Consider the following 21,038-nt stretch of genomic DNA (forward strand, 5'->3'; position numbering starts at 1 on the left):
TCCTAAGTCATGGCCTCCTCAAGCGGAAGACGCCTTTAAACGGCTCAAGTCTGCCTTTTCTTCTGCTCCTGTGCTCTCCAGACCTGACCCATCTAAACCCTTCCTATTGGAGGTTGATGCCTCCTCAGTAGGAGCTGGAGCGGTTCTTCTACAAAAAAATTCTTCCGGGCATGCTGTTACCTGTGGTTTTTTTTCTAGGACCTTCTCTCCGGCGGAGAGGAACTACTCCATCGGGGATCGAGAGCTACTGGCCATTAAATTAGCACTTGAGGAATGGAGGCATCTGCTGGAGGGATCAAAATTTCCAGTTATTATTTACACCGATCACAAGAATCTCTCCTATCTCCAGTCTGCCCAACGGCTGAATCCTCGCCAGGCCAGGTGGTCTCTGTTCTTTGCCCGGTTTAATTTTGAAATTCACTTTCGCCCTGCCGATAAGAACATTAGGGCCGATGCTCTCTCTCGTTCCTCGGATGCCTCGGAAGTAGAGCTCTCTCCGCAACACATCATTCCTCCTGACTGCCTGATCTCCACTTCTCCAGCCTCCATCAGGCAAACTCCTCCAGGGAAGACCTTCGTCTCTCCACGCCAACGCCTCGGAATCCTCAAATGGGGTCACTCCTCCCATCTCGCAGGCCATGCGGGCATCAAGAAATCCGTGCAACTCATCTCTCGTTTCTATTGGTGGCCGACTCTGGAGACGGATGTTGTTGATTTTGTGCGGGCCTGCACTGTCTGTGCCCGGGATAAGACTCCTCGCCAGAAGCCCGCTGGTCTTCTTCATCCTCTGCCTGTCCCCGAACAGCCTTGGTCTCTGATTGGTATGGACTTTATTACAGACTTACCCCCATCCCGTGGCAACACTGTTGTTTGGGTGGTCGTTGATCGATTTTCCAAGATGGCACATTTTATTCCTCTTCCTGGTCTTCCTTCAGCGCCTCAGTTGGCAAAACAATTTTTTGTACACATTTTTCGTCTTCACGGGTTGCCCACGCAGATCGTCTCGGATAGAGGCATCCAATTCTTGTCAAAATTCTGGAGGGCTCTCTGTAAACAACTCAAGATTAAATTAAACTTTTCTTCTGCTTATCATCCTCAATCCAATGGGCAAGTAGAAAGAATTAACCAGGTCCTGGGTGATTATTTACGGCATTTTGTTTCCTCCCGCCAGGATGACTGGGCAGATCTTCTACCATGGGCCGAATTCTCGTATAACTTCAGAGTCTCTGAATCTTCTTCCAAATCCCCATTTTTCGTGGTGTACGGCCGTCACCCTCTTCCCCCCCTCCCTACTCCCTTGCCCTCTGGTTTGCCCGCTGTGGATGAAATAACTCGTGATCTTTCCACCATATGGAAAGAGACCCAAAATTCTCTCTTACAGGCTTCATCACGCATGAAGAAGTTTGCTGATAAGAAAAGAAGAGCTCCCCCCATTTTTTCTCCCGGAGACAAGGTATGGCTCTCCGCTAAATATGTCCGCTTCCGTGTTCCCAGCTACAAATTGGGACCACGTTATCTTGGTCCTTTCAAAATTTTGTGCCAGATTAATCCTGTCTCTTACAAACTTCTTCTTCCTCCTTCTCTTCGTATTCCTAATGCCTTTCATGTCTCTCTTCTTAAACCACTCATCATCAACCGCTTCTCTCCCAAACTCATTTCTCCTACTCCTGTCTCCGGTTCTTCTGATTTCTTCACCGTAAAGGAGATACTGGCCTCCAAAAAGGTCAGAGGTAAAACTTTTTTTTTAGTGGACTGGGAGGGCTGTGGTCCTGAAGAGAGATCCTGGGAACCTGAGGACAATATCCTAGATAAAGGTCTGGTCCTCAGGTTCTCAGGCTCTAAGAAGAGGGGGAGACCCAAGGGGGGGGTACTGTTACGCCGAGCGCTCCGGGTCCCCGCTTCTCATCGGAGCGCTCGCAACATCTTCGCTATGGCAGCGCCCCGGTCAGATCCACTGACCGGGTGCGCTGCGATACCGCCTCCAGCCGGGATGCGATTCGCGATGCGGGTGGCGCCCGCTCGCGATGCGCACCCCGGCTTCCGTACCTGACTCGCTCTCCCTCGTTCCTGTCCCGGCGCGCGCGGCCCCGCTCCCTAGGGCGCGCGCGCCGGGTCTCTGCGATTTAAAGGGCCACTGCGCCACTGATTGGCGCAGTGGTTCCAATTAGTGTTTTCACCTGTGCACTCCCTATGTATACCTCACTTCTCCTGCACTCCCTCGCCGGATCTTGTTGCCCTTGTGCCTAGTGAAAGCGTTCCCTTGTGTGTTCCTAGCCTGTGTTCCAGACCTCCTGCCGTTGCCCCTGACTACGATCCTTGCTGCCTGCCCCGACCTTCTGCTACGTCCGACTTTGCTTCTGTCTACTTCCTTGTACCGCGCCTATCTTCAGCAGTCAGAGAGGTTGAGCCGTTGCTAGTGGATACGACCTGGTCACTACCGCCGCAGCAAGACCATCCCGCTTTGCGGCGGGCTCTGGTGAACACCAGTAGTGACTTAGAACCAGTCCACTAGCACGGTCCACGCCTATCCCTCTCTGGCACAGAGGATCCACCTCCTGCCAGCCGGCATCGTGACACATGTGATTGTTACTCAGGAGGTATCAGTGACCAGCTGACCACAAGAGTGACCTATGGGCTCCCTGCTAGTTTCCCCCATATAAGCCCTGGGCGGAGCTTCTCTCTCTTGTTGCTGAGGTCCAGTGCAGTCGTCTCAGTGTGTGTTTCCAGAGCATTGGAGGCCTCAATCCTAGTCTGCAGCCACAGTTAAGTGCAAGTATGCTAAACCTGCAATAATTGCGCGGTTTCATCAGGCATCTTTAATCTTTCATCAAGTCAAGTTGTCTGTCTAGTCAATGTGGCCTGCACTAAAATACCCAGTCCTACTGCAAGTCCCAGGGAGCCTGCAAGGTCTCTGAGTCACTGGTCACCTCATTGGGCCCTGGCTGTACTGCATTGACTTTACCAACTGTCTACCCTCAGTAAAGCTACCGTTATCCGTAACTTGGCGTCGGAGTCTTTATTGCCCCCATAGCCCAAGATCCAGCGGTATACCTTCGGGTGGTTATAGGCTAAACCACGCCCTGGTGCCACAAATACAGGGGGTTAATGCAATCTGCCCCACACTTCACCCCCCACCACAACATTAGTATGAATTATCTGACCCTACCAGCGTTGGTTAAGCCTATAGGCAAAATTGGCCGCCGGCTAAAGCGCCTTCTTGAGGTTGGGGCTGCTCTGCCCGCCACAAGAAACTAGCACCGAACCACCCCCTCACAGCTGGCACCATAAGGACATAAGGAACAGGTTTAATACAGTGTGTCACCCCAGTAGTAAGGAGATTACATGAGGAGGGGGTTTGTTACAGTGTGTCACCAAAATACTAAGGTGATTACAAGAGGAGGAGGTCTGTTACAGTGTGTCACCCCAGTAGTAAGGAGATTACATGAGGAGGTTTGTTACAGTGTGTCACCCGAGTAGTAGGTTGATTACATGATGAGCATATTTATTACAGTGTATCACCCCACTAATTAGGTGGGGTGTGTCAAAGGGCAGAGACAATGGGTGGGGTCATGGGGACGGAAAAATTACTTTTCGCCTAGGGCGACAAAAATCCTTGCACCAGCCCTGGACCTCACAATGCTCCCTATTATCCATTACCAAAGCTTGTCTAAAACCTATTCATAGCATTATGGGTATAACTATAACTGCAGCAGTCATAATGCCTCCTATGGGGTCAAGAGGTTACTACTATGTGGATTCTCAGGCGTATGGCACTATTATCTATATCTTTAATTATTGCTACTTATGCCGCTGTTTTAATTTTCTTACTTCAGGCCTTTAAAACTCTAGTTACATCATTGCTGAGTAAAGATATTGCACAATGGAGTCACCTGGAACTTTTTACTACTGTAAATAATCATCTCTAACCGTATTTACATGCTTTTGAAAAATAAAAATGTCTCAAGAAAGAAAATAAAATCATCCTTGAGAACAATGAGCATGTTCAGAATAGTTAGGGATTAGGCCTAGGTGGATTCACTGGTGCAACTATGGCAGAAAAGTTTAAGCCTCGAAATTCTGCAAGGCATACATAGTGAACCTGCAAAAGGTAAATATGTGATGTGTGAATATACCCACCCATATCGCATAAAGCTCTGGTTACAGATTAAAGAAATGATTAAAAAAAAGCCTAAATCTGTCAATATCATAAGTGACCACACGAGGACAGCATTGCAAAATGTTCTGCAATATTGGAAGTGAACAATGAACTGCTCAGTAGATGCCATAGAATCTCAAGGCACATTCAAATTGATAATGATGTAATGTATACTAACAGAGGGATTGTTTTAAGCTCAGCGTGGCCCTGGGCAAAATCAAAAATGGGGCCCCAAAAGTCGTAATAGTTCACTAACCTGATTTGCACATTTTTGGTCACTTCAAACACCATAAAAAATATCTAAAAAAGCAATTGAAGATTCCCATCAAAACAAAAATGGTACCGATAAAAACTACAAATCACAGTGCAAAAAAAATTACCCTCATGCATCCCCATATACGTAAAAATGAAAGAGTTATAGGGATCAGAATAGTAGAATTTTATATTTTGTATAGTTCCCCACATTGGTGCAGTACAGTTCCCCCACATAAGGTTGGCAACATAGTTCCCCCCACATTAGGCTGGCAGAATAGTTCCCCCATATTAGGTTGGCAGTATAGTTCCCCCACATTAGGTTGGCAGTATAGTTACCCCAGATTAGGTTGGTAGTATAGTTCCCCCACATTAGGTTGTAGTTCCTCCACATTAGGTTGGCAGAATAGTTCCCCCACATTCGGGTGTAATTCCCCCACATTAGGTTGGCAGTATAGTTCCCCCACATTAGGTTGGCAGTATAGTTCCCCCACATTAGGGTGTAGATCCCCCACATTAGGTTGGCAGTATAGTTCCCCCACATTAGGTTGTAGTTCCTCTACATTAGGTTGGCAGTATAGTTCCCCCACATTTGGTTGGCAGCATAGTTCCCCCATATTAGGTTGGCAGTACACTTCCACCACATTAGTTTTGCAGCATAGTTCCCCCATATTAGGTTGGCAGTATAGTTCCCCCACATTAGGTTGTTGGCAGCAGAGTTCCCCCACATTAGGTTACATAGAAACATAGAACGTGTTGGCAGATAAGAACCATTTGGCCCATCTAGTCTGCCCAATAATCTAAATACTATGAATAGTCCCTGGCCCTATCTTATATGAAGGATAGCCTTATGCTTATCCCATGTATGTTTAAACTCCTTCACTGTATTTGCAGCAACCACTTCTGCAGGAAGGCTATTCCATGCATCCACTACTCTCTCAGTAAAGTAGTACTTCCTGATATTACTGTATAAACCTTTGCCCCTATAATTTAAAACTATGTCCTCTTGTGGTAGTTTTTCTTCTTTTAAATATCCTCTCCTCCTTTACCGTGTTGATTCCCTTTATGTATTTAAAAGTCTCTATCATATCCCCTCTGTCTCGTCTTTCTTCCAAGCTATACATGTTAAGGTCCCTTAACCTTTCCTGGTAAGTTTTATTCTGCAATCCATGTACTGGTTTAGTATCTAGTCTGAACTCTGTCTAGAATATCTATATCCTTCTGGAGATACGGCATCCAGTACTGCGCACAATACTCCAAGTGAGGTCTCACCAGTGTTCTGTACAGCGGCATGAGCACTTCTCTCTTTCTACTGCTTATACCTCTCCGTATAGATCCAAGAATTCTGCTACCATTTCCTGCTGCTTTATTACATTGTCCTCCTACCTTTAAGTCTTCTGAAATAATTACTCCTAAATTACTCAGATACTGAGGTCAGGACTGTGTCAAACAATCAATATTCTGCCTGAGGGTTTTTACGCCCCAGGTGCATTATCTTGCACTTATCCACATTAAATTTCAGTTGCCAGAGTTCTGACCATTCTTCTAGTTTTCCTTTTCCATTTGGCGGATCCCTCCAGGAACATCAACTCTGTTACATATCTTTGTTTCATCAGCAAAAAGACATACCTTACCATCGAGACCTTTTGCGATATCACTAATGAAGATATTAAACAATATTGGTCCCAGTACAGATTCCTGAGGACAAGACCTTGCTCTGAATATTCTCCATTGACTATTGGCAGGTTGGCATTATATAAAGAAATTGGGGCTCAAAGGTCTGTGAATATTTGATATAAAATTTATTTATTTTTAAACATGATTTATTAGTGTACAATTGATATTATAAATGATATTAATAAATAGTAAATATTATAGTGGTCTGTGACCTACAGGGCCCTTGTAGGTCAGCTAGACTACAGATAGTGAAAGATAAAATCTGTGTATATGTAATGGAATAAAACAATATAAAAATAATAATATAAATACAATGGTATAAATTAGTATAAAGTGTCCACAATAATACATGTGACTTCAGAATTGTACTCCTGGTATAATTAATTGTAGTCCGAGTGAATACACTCTACACAAGTGTGGGTATAGATCAGCAAAGTACTTTCTTTTTATATGCAGAGCACAACAGCACAAGTTGCAATTGTATCCAACTTATAGTAGTTTGTATTAACTTTCAAGGTAAGTATAAAGTGAGCTTTAATTCGTGCAAAAGTCTATCTTGGCTCCTAGGCAGAGAGCCTGCTGCAGGACACTCAGCCCTCTCACAGTGAAGCAGCGGTAAGTGTAATAGACAGTCACGGATCGATGTGCAAATTAAGATAGAATTTGTACCTTGATTAGATGTGTGCTGGTCTTGGTGCGATCCCGGCTCTAGCATAGAGGGCCCGCTATTGGAGACTCGGCCGTCTACAATTTGGCAGTGATGGTAGTGGGCTCCTTTTGTGTGGACTGCAGCTGTTCTGTAGGTAACGACCAAGCTGTGTCCTCGTGATAGTTGCTATGTGCCTGTCCAATGAAGGAAACAGGAGTAGTGATGATCGTTGGTACTTTGTCTATGAGAGGTAAAATTGGGTATTGTGGCACTTGTAGTGGTAGTTAAGGCTGGACACATTTCAGGTCCTCCTTAGGACCTTTCTTCAGCAGCTAAAGGTGACCTCACATTAGCTCTTGAGGAAGAGATCTACATGCCCGAGGCACCTGCTATGGCGCCCAAGTTTCTTCAATGATACAGCTCTTCATCCTCCTTTACAGAAAATGTGCCCAGGCCTACTCTCCCTGTGGAGGTATGGTCTGATCAACAAGCACCAACAAATGTGCCTCGGCCTACTCAGGATGTCAAAGAGGTTTGGCCGGACCAACAGGCACCTACAATTTCCCTAGTGGCGCAAGCTGCTGCTGTGCATGTAGTGGTCACTGTCAGCCCAACCATTGCACAGTCACAGTTGTCCCATGTGGTGTGGAACACTCAGGTTAACCCCATGGAGGGGGCCCAGTCTCGTGCCCCTAGGTTCATGTTCCAACCTAGGAAGAATCCAGATAGGCGAGGCTGGGATAGAAAAATGTCAACTTAAAGTTGTGTACAAGGATTGTACCTACTTTGGGTATATGGCTAACTATCTCTGTACACAAGTACAGGGTGGGCAATTTATATGGATACACCGTAATAAAATGGGAATGGTTGGTGATATTAACTTCCGGTTTGAGGCACATAAGTATATGTAAGGGGGGAAATTTTTAAAGATGGGTGGTGACCATGGCGGCCATTTTGAAGTCGGACATTTTGAATCCAACTTTTGTTTTTTCAATAGGAAGAGGGTCATGTGACACATCAAACGTATTGGGAATTTCACAAGAAAAACAATGATGGGCTTGGTTTTAACATAACTTTATTCTTTCATGAGTTATTTACAAGTTTCTGACCACTTATAAAATGTGTTCAATGTGCTGCCCATTGTATTGGATTATCACACACTGATAGCAACAATGCAGGGGAAATGCTAGCACAGACTTCCAGTATCCGTAGTTTCAGGTGCTGCACATCTCGTATCTTCACAGCATAGACAATTGCCTTCAGATGACCCCAAAGATAAAAGTCTAAGGGGGTCAGATCGGGAGACCTTGGGGGCCATTCAACTGGCCCACGAAGACCAATCCACTTTCCAGGAAACTGTTTATCTAGGAATGCTCGGACCTGACACCCATACTACTACTACCCCCATCATGGACAGAGTCTGTTCCATGATGGGGGTTGTAGTACAGGGGCTGAGGGATTGATCACACCGGGTTTCACTTCTGAGACCCAATGCGATCTGAAGTTATTAAGCAGGGGAGCGGGTGGCATGCACTACAACCCTGCGATGTATGGTGTGTTTTATCTTTAAATTTTGAATCCCCCGTGGGGAGCCCTGAATGGCCGGTACCGAGGAGCTAATCAAGGCTCTCAGCAGGAGATTTTAAAATGAACATTGGGAGTAGCAGGAGCCATATGTATATTAAAAGCGCTGTGGTGGCAAGATATATGACGCTGCGGGGGGGGCAGAAATATTGCCTATATATCTAGCCCCACAGCAGCACATTAGATATGACCCCCCCAGCGCATTAATAATTATATACCCCCCGCCGACTCATTGAAAATATACCCCCGCCAGCGCATTAAATATATACCCCCGCAGTGCATGTATATGTACTCTTGCAGCGCAGCACTTCTATATACATATGCCACTGCAGCGCTATATGTGAAAAGCATTCTAGCAACAGCATCGGCTGCCCGATGCTGCTGATAGAAATACTTTTCATAGATAGCGCTGGAGCGGCATATGTATATTGAAGCGCTGTGGGGGGCAGATAATGCTATATATATATATATAATAGTATTTCCATTAGCAGTGCACAGTGCCGGCAGCCGTCTCCTGGCACTATGCGCTCCTTATAGAAATACTTTTTATTCATAGCGCTGCAGGGGTATATGTATATAGAAGCGCTGGGGTGCAGACATATAGCGTTATCCCCCCCCCCCAGTGCTTCTATATACATATGCCACCGCAGCGCTATGTGTGAAAAGTATTTCTATTAGCAGCACATAGTGCCGACAGCCGTCTCCTGGCACTATGCGCTCCTTATAGAAATACTTTTTATTCGTAGCACTGCAGGGGTATATGTATATAGAAGCGCTGGGGTGCAGACATATAGCGTTATCTGCCCCCCCCCCCCCAGTGCTTCTATATACATATGCCACCGCAGCGCTATGTGTGAAAAGTATTTCTATTAGCAGCACATAGTGCCGACAGCCGTCTTCTGGCACTATGTGCTTCTTATAGAAATACTTTTTATTCATAGCACTGCAGGGGTATATGTATATAGAAGTGCTGGGGTGCAGACATATAGCGTTATCTGCCCCCCCCCCAGTGCTTCTATATACATATGCCACCGCAGCGCTATGTGTGAAAAGTATTTCTATTAGCAGCACATAGTGCCGACAGCCGTCTCCTGGCACTATGCGCTCCTTATAGAAATACTTTTTATTCATAGCACTGCAGGGGTATATGTATATAGAAGCGCTGGGGTGCAGACATATAGCGTTATCTGCGCCCCCCAGTGCTTCTATGTACATATGCCACCGCAGCGCTATGTGTGAAAAGTATTTCTATTAGCAGCACATAGTGCCGACAGCCGTCTCCTGGCACTATGCGCTTCTTATAGAAATACTTTTGATTCATAGCGCTGCAGGGGTATATGTATATAGAAGCGCTGTGGGGGGCAGATAACACTATATGTCTGCCCCCCCCAGCGCTTCTATATACATATACCCCTGCAGGCTATTAATGAAAAGTATTTCTATATGGAGCGCAGTGTCAGGAGACGGCTGCCGGCACTATGCACTGCTAATAGAAATACTTTTCATCAATAGCGCTGCAGGTGTATATGTATATAGAAGCACTGGGGGCAGACATATAGCCTTATCTGCCCCCCCCCCACAGCGCTTCTATATACATATGCCGCTGCAGCGCTATCTATGAAAAGTATTTCTATCAGCAGCATCAAGCGGCCGATGCTGCTAGAATGCTTTTCACATATAGCGCTGCAGTGGCATAGGTATATAGAAGCGCTGCGCTGCGAAGGTACATATACATGCACTGCGGGGGTGTATATTTAATGCGCTGCTGGGGGGCTAGATATATAGGCTATATGTCTGCCCCCCCTCTGCAGCGCTATATATCTTGCCCCCACAGCACTTTTAATATACATATGGCCCCTGCTACTCCCAATGTTCATTTTAAATCTCCTGCTGGGTGCCCTGATTGGCTCCTCGGTATCGGCCATTCAGGGCTCCCCGCGGGGGATTCAAAAATGAAAGATAAAACACACCATACATCGCAGGGTTACAGAGCATGCCGCCTGCTCCCTTGCTTAGTAACTTCAGATCGCATCGGGTCTCAGAAGTGAAACCCAGTGCGATCAATCCCTCAACCCCCGTACTACAACCCCCATCATGGAACAGACTCTGTTCCATGATGGGGGTAGTAGTACAAACACTAATGTACCCTCCCCAGCTGTCTGCAGACTCCCGCAGCTAGGGAATTATTACTCACATCATGGAAACAAGTCTGTTCCATAATGGAAGTAGTAGTAGTCCCTCAGCTCTGCAGGAGTCTGCTGATGTCACCTCTTCTGAGCATGCTCAGTAAAAATAATCTCAGTTTTAATAATGGGCATTAATGGGTGCATTTACTAACCTCCGTTGGCCATAGACTTCAATGTTAAAAATAACGTCTGTTAATTTACCCGTTTCTTGTGACTGGAGAAAAATTAGTGCATGCCACGTTATTTCTCCCGTCACAACTAACGTACGTTAGTCATGACGGGCTAAAGCGAGTGATAATGGGTAAACGAAATAACCCATTGACTTCAATGGGGTTGTTTAACGGGCGGTAATAATTATTTTTCAAATGTACGTTTATTAACGGGTGAACTTCATAGTGTGAAAGCAGCCTTAGAAAACAATAAAAGTAGAGTATTTTATATATATCTTTCCTTCCCAAGACTAAAGTGCATCCCCTATTCACAGGATAGGTGATAAGTAAATGACGGGAGAATTGTGACTGCTGGGACCCCCACCAATTTTAATTTGGATAACCCCCTTCTCACATTGCTAGTCCCTTTTTCATCAAGCTTATTTTGGAGTCTTTCACACGGTCAGATGTAGGAGAACAGCAATATAAATGCTTGTTTTCCCAGGCATTGATTTTGTGGAGATCTTATCTTCTGCTAATAGAGGATATTCCTCAGTGCTGCCCCCTCTCTATTGGTGCGCCGTGACCTAATAGCGCAGATGACAAAGTGTTCTGTATAAAATACATGTTTTTTTTTTTACATGTTTTGTTATAGACCTGTCATCTGTGGTCCCTTTACATCAGTGTATGTGTAGTTAAGGAGAACAGGCCCAAAACTGTGGGGATTTAACTGAGATGTGAAAAATGAGGTTGATTCGTCCATTGCATTACAACAGCACATGACGTTGTATGCTTTCTTTATTAGCATTTACCCATGAATGTTATTGTCATAGGGCTCTTTCTATTGTCATGAAGGGATACTTGGATTTTACCATACACAGAAAGGTAGATTCCAGCACCACTCTCCTTAAAGGGGTACTCCAGTGGAAAAAAAAAAAATTTCAGGTCAACTGGTGCCATAACGTTAAACAGATTTGTAAATTACTTCTATTTATCGGACAGAGGTGTCAGCAGAGAGCACTGTGGTCAGACAGAAAAGAATTCCAGAAAGAAAAACAACTTCCTCTATAGTATAGAGCAGCTGATAAGTACTGGAAGGATTAAGATTTTTAAATAGAAGTAATTTACAAATCTGTATAAATTTCTGGCACCAGTTTATTTTTAAAAATGTGTTTTCCACTGGAGTACCCCTTTAAGGCTTTACATTTCTGTGTTACATTAGCCATGAGTAAGACTACATGTGAGTAGTCGAAACGTGTTAGTGGCATTGTGTGCTTTTACCATAGTGTCTGTACATGCACTTTTCATGTATGAATTAATCCTGAAGTTCACAAGATCTCACTGGAGTAATTTTCTTCATTTAAATCTCTATCCGCTCTAGCTGAACTGTTCTGGGCTGAGGCAAGTGAACCCGGTATGAATTAAAGAATTAAAGGATATATGAAAAAGATATATATATATATATATATATATATATATATATATATATATATAGATAGATAGATAGATAGATACAAAAAATATAGAATCAGCACACCACAGGTAGAGTTCAAAAGAACGGTGAATTTATTCCATGATGTGAGAGACTACGTTTCTCCAGCCTCACGCTGGCTTTCTCAAGTGCTTAATGAGTGACATATATGCGGCTTAAATAAGCCAACCAATTACAGAGTTTGTGACATCATCACATAGTGATTATCATATATAAACAATGTATAAAACCATAAATTATTAAGACATCGTATACAAAATGTGTTGCATAAATACAGATATATGTGTGTCCAGTGCAGATCCACACCTATTTGTCACCCGATCGTGACGTGTAATAAAGTGTCCATAAAAAAAGTCCATATTTCTACTAAATGTAGAATACCTTCTGAGCCGCTCTCATGACACCATCCTTCCGGGAGGATGGTGTCATGAGAGCGGCTCAGAAGGTATTCTACATTTAGTAGAAATATGGACTTTTTTTATGGACACTTTATTACACGTCACGATCGGGTGACAAATAGGTGTGGATCTGCACTGGACACACATATATCTGTATTTATGCAACACATTTTGTATACGATGTCTTAATAATTTATGGTTTTATACATTGTTTATATATGATAATCACTATGTGATGATGTCACAAACTCTGTAATTGGTTGGCTTATTTAAGCCTCATATATGTCACTCATTAAGCACTTGAGAAAGCCAGCGTGAGGCTGGAGAAACGTAGTCTCTCACATCATGGAATAAATTCACCGTTCTTTTGAACTCTACCTGTGGTGTGCTGCTTCTATATTTTTTGTATGCATTGAGGAACCAGTGGACCGAGGTTCAGAATATGCGGGCACCCCAATTTCTTTTTTTCTTGACATTTCTGGAGGTGCTGTTCTTATTGGATATTTAGATAGATAGATAGATAGATAGATAGACAGATATATGCACACCATGACTCCACAAGGCATCCCAGCTGATTTGTTTAAAAACGGACCCCCATAGTCCCTATAAATGCTTTTGAAAATCCAGGCAAACACCTTTACCAACAACCCATGAGCTCCTGTGCATGTTCCTTTGTGAGCTGCAATAAGGGTAAAGTGTAATCTTTGCTGAACACATACCCTGTTTCTCTTAGTTTTTCCTCCAGACCGGAAGTCCAGTAGATCTTATCAGCTGCTGTATACTGCAGAGGATGTTCTTTTCTTTTAGAATTTCTTTTCTGTCTGACCACAAAGCTCTCTGCTGACACCTCTGTCATGTCTCAGGAACTGTCCAGAGCAGGAGAGGTTTGCTATGGGGATTTGCTTCTCTGGACAGTTCCTGACATGGACAGAGGTGTTAGCAGAGAGCACTGTTGTTTTTCTTTTTTTCCTCCTCTCCTTCAATTTTGCTCCTACAGATCCATATATGGGCTTGTTTTTTGCACCACCAATTGTACCTTGTAATGACATCAATCATTTAATAACAAAGTCTACTGCAAAACTAAAAAATATATATTTATTGGGTGAAAAAAAAAATGCCATTTTGTACATTTTTGGAGCTTCCGTTTCTACACAATGCAATTTTCGGTAAAAATGACACCTTATCTTTATTCTGTAGGTACATACGGTTACAAGGATACCCAATTTATGTAGGTTTTATTTTATTTTACTACGCCATTGACTGTGGGGTTTAGCTAACCTTATATTTTAATAGTTCGGACATTTACGCACGCGGCAGTGCCACTTATGATTTTTATTTTTTTATTACATTATTTTATATAAGAAAAAGGGAAAAGGGGGGTAATTTAAACTTTTAATAGGGAAGGGGATAATTCACTTTTATTAACTATTAATTTTACACAATTTTTTTTAGCCCCCACAGGGGTCTACAACATGCAATCTTTTGATTTGCCACAGCATAGCATTGATCAGTGTTCTCGGCACTCTGCTGCTCTAGCCTGCTGAGCAGGCTTGGAGCAGCAGATTGCCGAACGGATGATGAAGAGGCAGGTGAGGACCCTCTCGTCGTCCAGTAAGCTGATCGGGATATCACAATTTGGTCACGATAATCCCAATCAGCTCCGCTGAGCTGCCGGGATAGTTTCATTTTAGACGCTGCGATCAACTTTGATCGCGGCATCTAAAGGGTTAATGCTGGGCATCGGACCGATCGGCGGTGCCTAGCATTAGCCGTGGGTCCTGGCTGCCCCTAGCAACCCACCGGGTTTAACCAGTTCTCCGCTTGTGAGAACGATTTAAACCCCGTTAACGAGACCAGGGTGTACAGGTATGCCCCTGGTCCTTAAGTACCAGGACGTCAGGGCGTACCTGTATGACCTGTGCCCTGGACGGGTTAAAAATCTTAATCCTTCCAGTACTTATCAGCTGCTGTATACTACAGTGGAAGTTGTATTTCTTTCTGGAATTCTTTTCTGTCTCACCACAGTGTTCTCTGCTGACTCTATCAGGAACTGTCCAGAGCAGGAGAGGTTTACTATGGAGATTTGCTTGTATTCTGGACAGTTCCTGACATGGATAGAGGTGTCAGCAGAGAGCACTGTGGTCAGACAGAAAATAATTCCAGAAAGAAATAAAATTTCCTCTGGAGCATGCAGCAGCTGATAAGTACTGGAAGGATTAGGATTTTTAAATAGAAGTGATTTACAAATCTGTTTAACTTTTTGGCACCAGTTTGTATTTAAAAAAAAGTTTTCCACCAGAGTATCCCTTTAACCCCTTAAGGACCGGGTTTTTTTCCGTTTTTGCATTTTCGTTTTTTGCTCCTTGCCTTTATAACTCTTTCAATTTTGCACCTAAAAATCCATATGAAGGCTTATTTTTTGTGCCACCAATTCTACTTTGTAATGACATCAGTCATTTTGCCCAAAAATCTACGGTGAAACAGAAAAAAAAATCATTGTGCGACAAAATTGAAAAAAAAAAACGCAGTTTTGTAAGTTTTTGGGGCTTTCGTTTCTACGTAGTACATTTTTCGGTAAAAATGACACCTTCTCTTTATTCTGTAGGTCCATATGGTTAAAATGATGCCCTACTTATATAGGTTTGATTTTGTCATACTTCTGGAAAAAATCATAACTACATGCAGAAAAATTAATATGTTTAAAATTGTCATCTTCTGACCCCTATAACTTTTTTTATTTTTCTGCTTATGGGGCAGTATGAGGGCTCATTTTTTGCGCCGTGATCTGAAGTTTTTAATGGTACCATTTTTGCATTGATAGGACTTATTTAATTCATTTTTTCATGATATAAAAAGTGACCAAAAATGCACTATTTTGGACTTTGGAATCTTTTTGCGCGTACGCCAATGACCGTGCGGTTTAATTAACGATATATTTTTATAATTCGGACATTTCCGCACACGGCGATACCATATATGTTTATTTTTATTTACACTGTGTTTTTTTTTATGGGAAAAGGGGGGTGATTCAAACTTTTAATAGGGAAGGGGTTAAATGATCTTCACTTTCTTTCTTCACTTTTTTCTTTCAGTGTTATAGCTCCCATAGGGTCCTTTAACACTGCAAAAACAAAGTTAAAAAAAAGTGTTAATAAAGATCATTTAACCCCTTCCCTAATAAAAGTTTGAATCACCCCCCTCTTCCCATAAAAAAATAAAACAGTGTAAATAAAAAAAAATAAACATATGTGGTATCGCCGCGTGTGTAAATGTCCGAACTATAAAAATATATCATTAATTAAACCGCACGGTCAATGGCGTACACGTAAAAAAATTCCAAAGTAAAAAAAAAGTGTTTTTTTTTATCACTTTTTATACCATTAAAAAATGAATAAAAAGTGATCAAAAAGTCCGACCAAAACAAAAATTGTACCGATAAAAACTTCTGATCACGGCGCAAAAAATGAGCCCTCATACCGCCCTTTATGTGGAAAAATAAAAAAGTTATAGGGGTCAGAAGATGACATTTTTAAACGTATACATTTTCCTGCATGTAGTTATGATTTTTTCCAGAAGTACGACAAAATCAAACCTATATAAGTAGGGTATAATATATAAGTAGCGTATGGACCTACAGAATAATGATAAGGTGTCATTTTTACCGAAATATGCACTGCGTAGAAACGGAAGCCCCCAAAGTTACAAAATGGCGTTTTTTCTTCGATTTTGTCTCACAATGATTTTTTTTTCCATTTTGCCGTGAATTTTTGGGTAAAATTACTAATGTGACTGCAAATTAGAATTGGCGACGCAAAAAATAAGCCATAATATGGATTTTTAGGTGGGAAATTGAAAGGGTTATGATTTTTAAAAGGTAAGGAGGAGAAAGTGCAAAAACTGAAAAACCCTGAGTCCTTAAGGGGTTAAGCTGTAATCAATCATATGACGTATGACTATAGTATTTTATTACAGTCTGACTAAACCATCCTACACATAATGATATGTTACAAAAAAAAGTAGAAGAAACAAATTGCAAACCAATGTGTTCCAGTAAAGTCATCATGTTAGATCGTATCCAATGTGATAAGGTTCTTGTGATACAATAAAATATACCCAGCAGCAAAACTGTACTTTGTGCCAGTCTTTGATGTCTTCAGATCTCGCGTATTTCGTGATTTTCTAGCAGTATCCTCTTATGCAACACACATTGTTATTAAATTGTTCATATGACTCTTCTCAGAATTCTATGTGACAATCCTGCCAATGGCAGCTTCACTGCTAATAAATACTGTTCATAAAATATATTAACAGCAACAGATGAGCATGAACAGCAGATACTTACACCCATGTAGTACCAGAAACCCCATCGACATTTTCTAAGAAAGTTTTGTTAGAGCGATGCTAGTTTGAAGGACTTTCATTGTAATAGCATTATTAGGAAGAAAACCACAAAAAAGAAATCTCTTTTTTCTGTTTACATACAGTAGGGACCCCTTCTCCTGCACCCCTGCTTTTCTGATTGCAGTATACACACTGTTCTGTATTCAGCTCCATAGGAGCCATATAAACTCTTGCTTGCTATTCTGGTAAAGTGATCGCTGGGTAACAGGTAGGTATGGGAGCTCGTGGGTCTTAGCAGGACCAGGTCAGCCCTCTTATGTTACAGGAGTTGGAACCCTCGTGATCACACACTTTTCCCCTATCCTGTGTATAGAGCATAAGTTTTAGTTACCCGGAGCATGCCTTTAAAGGGATATTCCGCCCATAGACATCTTATCCCCTGTCCGGAATCTCTATGTGGCACCTGGCATGAATGGAGAGGGCGTGGTGTGATGTCACGAGGGGGCGTGGTGTGATATCACGAGGGGGCATGGGGTGACCAGCATTTCTGAGACAGGAGCAGCACCCGGCACAGAATGCAGGGTGCTGCACATAGATCGTGGGGGGAGCAGTAAGACCCTCGTCATCAGACATCTTATCCCCTATGCTTTGGATAGGGGATAAGATGTCCATAGGCAGAACACACCTTTAAAAACTGGGTATTTGAATCCTTGCAGGGATCAACGATAAAGAGCTAGTACATACTGTACAACAGAGCTATTTACAGTATGTCAAAATGATGGTCCAATCAAACCTAAGATGGTAAGGATTGCGAAAATTCATTCAGGACTACGCTAATGTATAGAGAGTTATAAAAGGAGATAGCGGGACAAGACTATTTAGAAATGCACTTTATGAAAAGAATCCAGAGAACACATTTTTGGTTGAAATATTTGTGGTGCAGTTTTAAAGTCAAAACCTGGTGTAGATCATAATAAAATAGATAAAATAAAGAATAGATGCTTCTTTTACTCTTTTTCCCTCTTGGTTTTGTCAATAATTGTCGCTCGCATTGAATCGGCTGTTAGCTGTGCTGTGTAACTAAGAACTGCATGTGTTTTTGATGCATTGCCACTGCAGATTTGTGACACAGTTTTGAAACCAAAAACACATGTAGATCATAATGAAACAGATAATATAAAGGATATCTGCTACTTCTGCTCTGTTTTTTGTTCTTTTTTTTGATGTTTTCCTCACCAGAAGTGGATTGAAAAAAAGTATAGAAGTAGGGCTTGTTTGTTATATTATCTCATTTAGGCTATGTACGCGTATAGGCCCAGATTTATCAAAGAATGTCTACAGTAGAGCTATTTTCCCACGTTTATTTGGGTGGTGGGTTTGACTATCGTGCATCTTATCTATTATGAAGGTGCAGCAGGATGATGAATTTTGCGCAGCTCTGCTGTGGTGGGAAAAGCTCTACCACATACACTTTTTCTAGACGCTTGTGAGGGAGGGAAGTAGACACTTTCCGGGTCCTGAATTTGGCAGGTTAGATGTTTTTACTTACTTTCACAGAGCTGCCGGAATATTTTTACTTGCATTTTAGATGCTACAATCAAATTTGATTGTGGTGTCTTAGGGGTTAAAGCAGGGCATGTCATGTCTGACATTAGAGATGGGTCCTGGTGCCAGATAGCTGCCAGGACCACCCAGCTATGACCTGCGCTAAGCTCCAGAGCGTGCGTCATAGAAGGGGAGTGGGACGCTGTCGTCCACAAGAAGTTAAAGGTTGAATTGCGGAAGGTAGAAGTAATTCTCCCGCCTACTGGTAGGTGGTGTAGCTTTGCGGCTAAAAAAAAAGTACCTTTGCGCACAAAATAGCAACTTTTGACAATAGTCGCAAATGATAAATACGTGACCACTGCATGGTCAAAATAAATAAGTTCTATGGGTAGGCGAAAAGAGTGAAACTGTCTATATCAAAAGACGCATAAAAGTCGCTAAATATGCTGCTTGCGCCTGAACTGTGCCAAAACATAGACAACAAAAAAAATGCTCTAAAAGCAATGATAAATCTCTCCCATAGTATTTTAGTCAGTATTGTGAAACCGACACAGAGAAAATCTATATTGAAAAGATTAGAACTTTTTTCTATGTAGGTTTCTCTCCTGGTTTTGGTGATGTTTGTTTAATTTAAGATTTTACTATTTATATTATAAAAATCCTGAAATGTTGCAGTTTTCAGTCTGACCACTAACCCTTTTAATAAGCGGACACTTTTGGTTGTCAGCAATCTTTTTAGCAGTCATTTCCTTACTATCACAGACAGGGTTGCAATACAAGGTGATGGCAGTATTGAGAAAAGATAGGATCAGACCCTTCACAACAGAGCTCAGCCTTTTCCCCCTCCCTGAAGAATGACCTTTATACAGGTCACAGAGCGTGCTTAAAAACCTTTCTCATACAAGTGAATACAAAGTCTGCTCCTGACTATTGTGTATATGTCCATGGAGCTTCCTGTAAAGTATGTCTCTAGTCTAAATGCTATTCAAAGCAGCTCAGGTGACATGTCTGCCCCCTTAATAATGTATAAAAAATGAAATATAGAAAACTACAACTAGCAAGTATATCAGAAGACAGATTAGAAACAAATCTGACTCTTTTCAGTAGGAAAAAATTATCTAGGTGCAGGCAATAGTGTGGCCCAAGCTTACCCAGAACCCCTTTCCCTGCCTGCTTGCATAACTGTCCTAGGCAACGATTCTAAAACTGGGCACCAGTCCTGTCGATGGTCTTAAGTGCAGGGGCAACATGAGTCAAAACAATAAACAGAACTGTACAGAGGTCAGGGAAACAGGTCAAGATACGAGGGGTAAACAAGCTAACAAACAGACGGAAAACAGGATACCAAATAACAGCAGGAATAGGAAGTTCAGGAAGTAGTAATGTGGTGTCCCAGTTCCGCATTCTATACGGTACTTGTTTATTTATGGGTCCCCATAGCAAGAGTCCCTAGGACTTAGGGATTCCTGTTAGCCAGTCTACCCCTAGTCGCCTCTATTCTAGTGTATAGATGTTACGCCTAGCGCTCCGGGTCCCCGCTCCTCCCCGGAGCGCTCACGGCGTCCTTCTCCCTGCAGCTCCCCGGTCAGCGCTGACCGGGAGCGCTGCTCTGCCATGGCCGTTGGGGATGCGATTCGCACAGCGGGACGCGCCCGCTCGCGAATCGCATCCCAGGTCACTTACCCGTTCCCGTCTCCTGCGGTCATGTGCTGGCGCGCGCGGCTCCGCTCTCTAGGGCGCGCGCGCGCCAGCTCCCTGAGACTTAAAGGGCCAGTGCACCAATGATTGGTGCCTGGCCCAATTAGCTTAATTGGTTCCCACCTGTTCCCTGGCTATATCTAGTCTCCTCCCTTGCACTCCCTTGCCGGATCTTGTTGCCTTAGTGCCAGTGAAAGCGTTCCTTGTGTGTTCAATAGCCTGTGTACCAGTACCTTTGCTATCTCCCCTGACTACGAACCTTGCCGCCTGCCCCCGACCTTCTGCTACGTCCGACCTTGCTACTGCCTACTCCCTTGTACCTCGCCTATCTTCAGTATCTTCAGCAGCCAGAGAGGTGAGCCGTTGCTAGTGGATACGACCTGGTCACTACCGCCGCAGCAAGACCATCCCGCTTTGCGGCGGGCTCTGGTGAAAACCAGTAGTGGCTTAGAACCGGTCCACTAGCACGGTCCACGCCAATCCCTCTCTGGCACAGAGGATCCACTACCTGCCAGCCGGCATCGTGACAGTAGATCCGGCCATGGATCCCGCTGAAGTTCCTCTGCCAGCTGCCGCCGACCTCTCTACATTGGTCGCCCGACAAGAGCACCAGCTGTCGTACTTGACCACCATGACACAGCAACTCCAGTCGCAGCTACAGCAGCTCCAGTCACAGCAACAGCAGCAACAGTCGCAGCTACAGCAAGTTCAGTCTCAGCTACAGCAGCAACAACCATCTCCTCCGCCAGCTCCTGCACCCCTTCCGCAGCGAGTGGCCACTCCTAGCCTCCGCCTGTCTTTGCCGGACAAATTTAATGGGGACTCTAAGTTTTGCCGTGGCTTTCTTTCCCAATGTTCCCTGCATCTGGAGATGATGTCGAACCTGTTTCCCACTGAAAGGTCTAAGGTGG

The sequence above is a fragment of the Hyla sarda genome, chromosome 7 (genome assembly GCF_029499605.1).
Source record: "Hyla sarda isolate aHylSar1 chromosome 7, aHylSar1.hap1, whole genome shotgun sequence".
Classification (NCBI taxonomy): Eukaryota; Metazoa; Chordata; class Amphibia; order Anura; family Hylidae; genus Hyla; species Hyla sarda.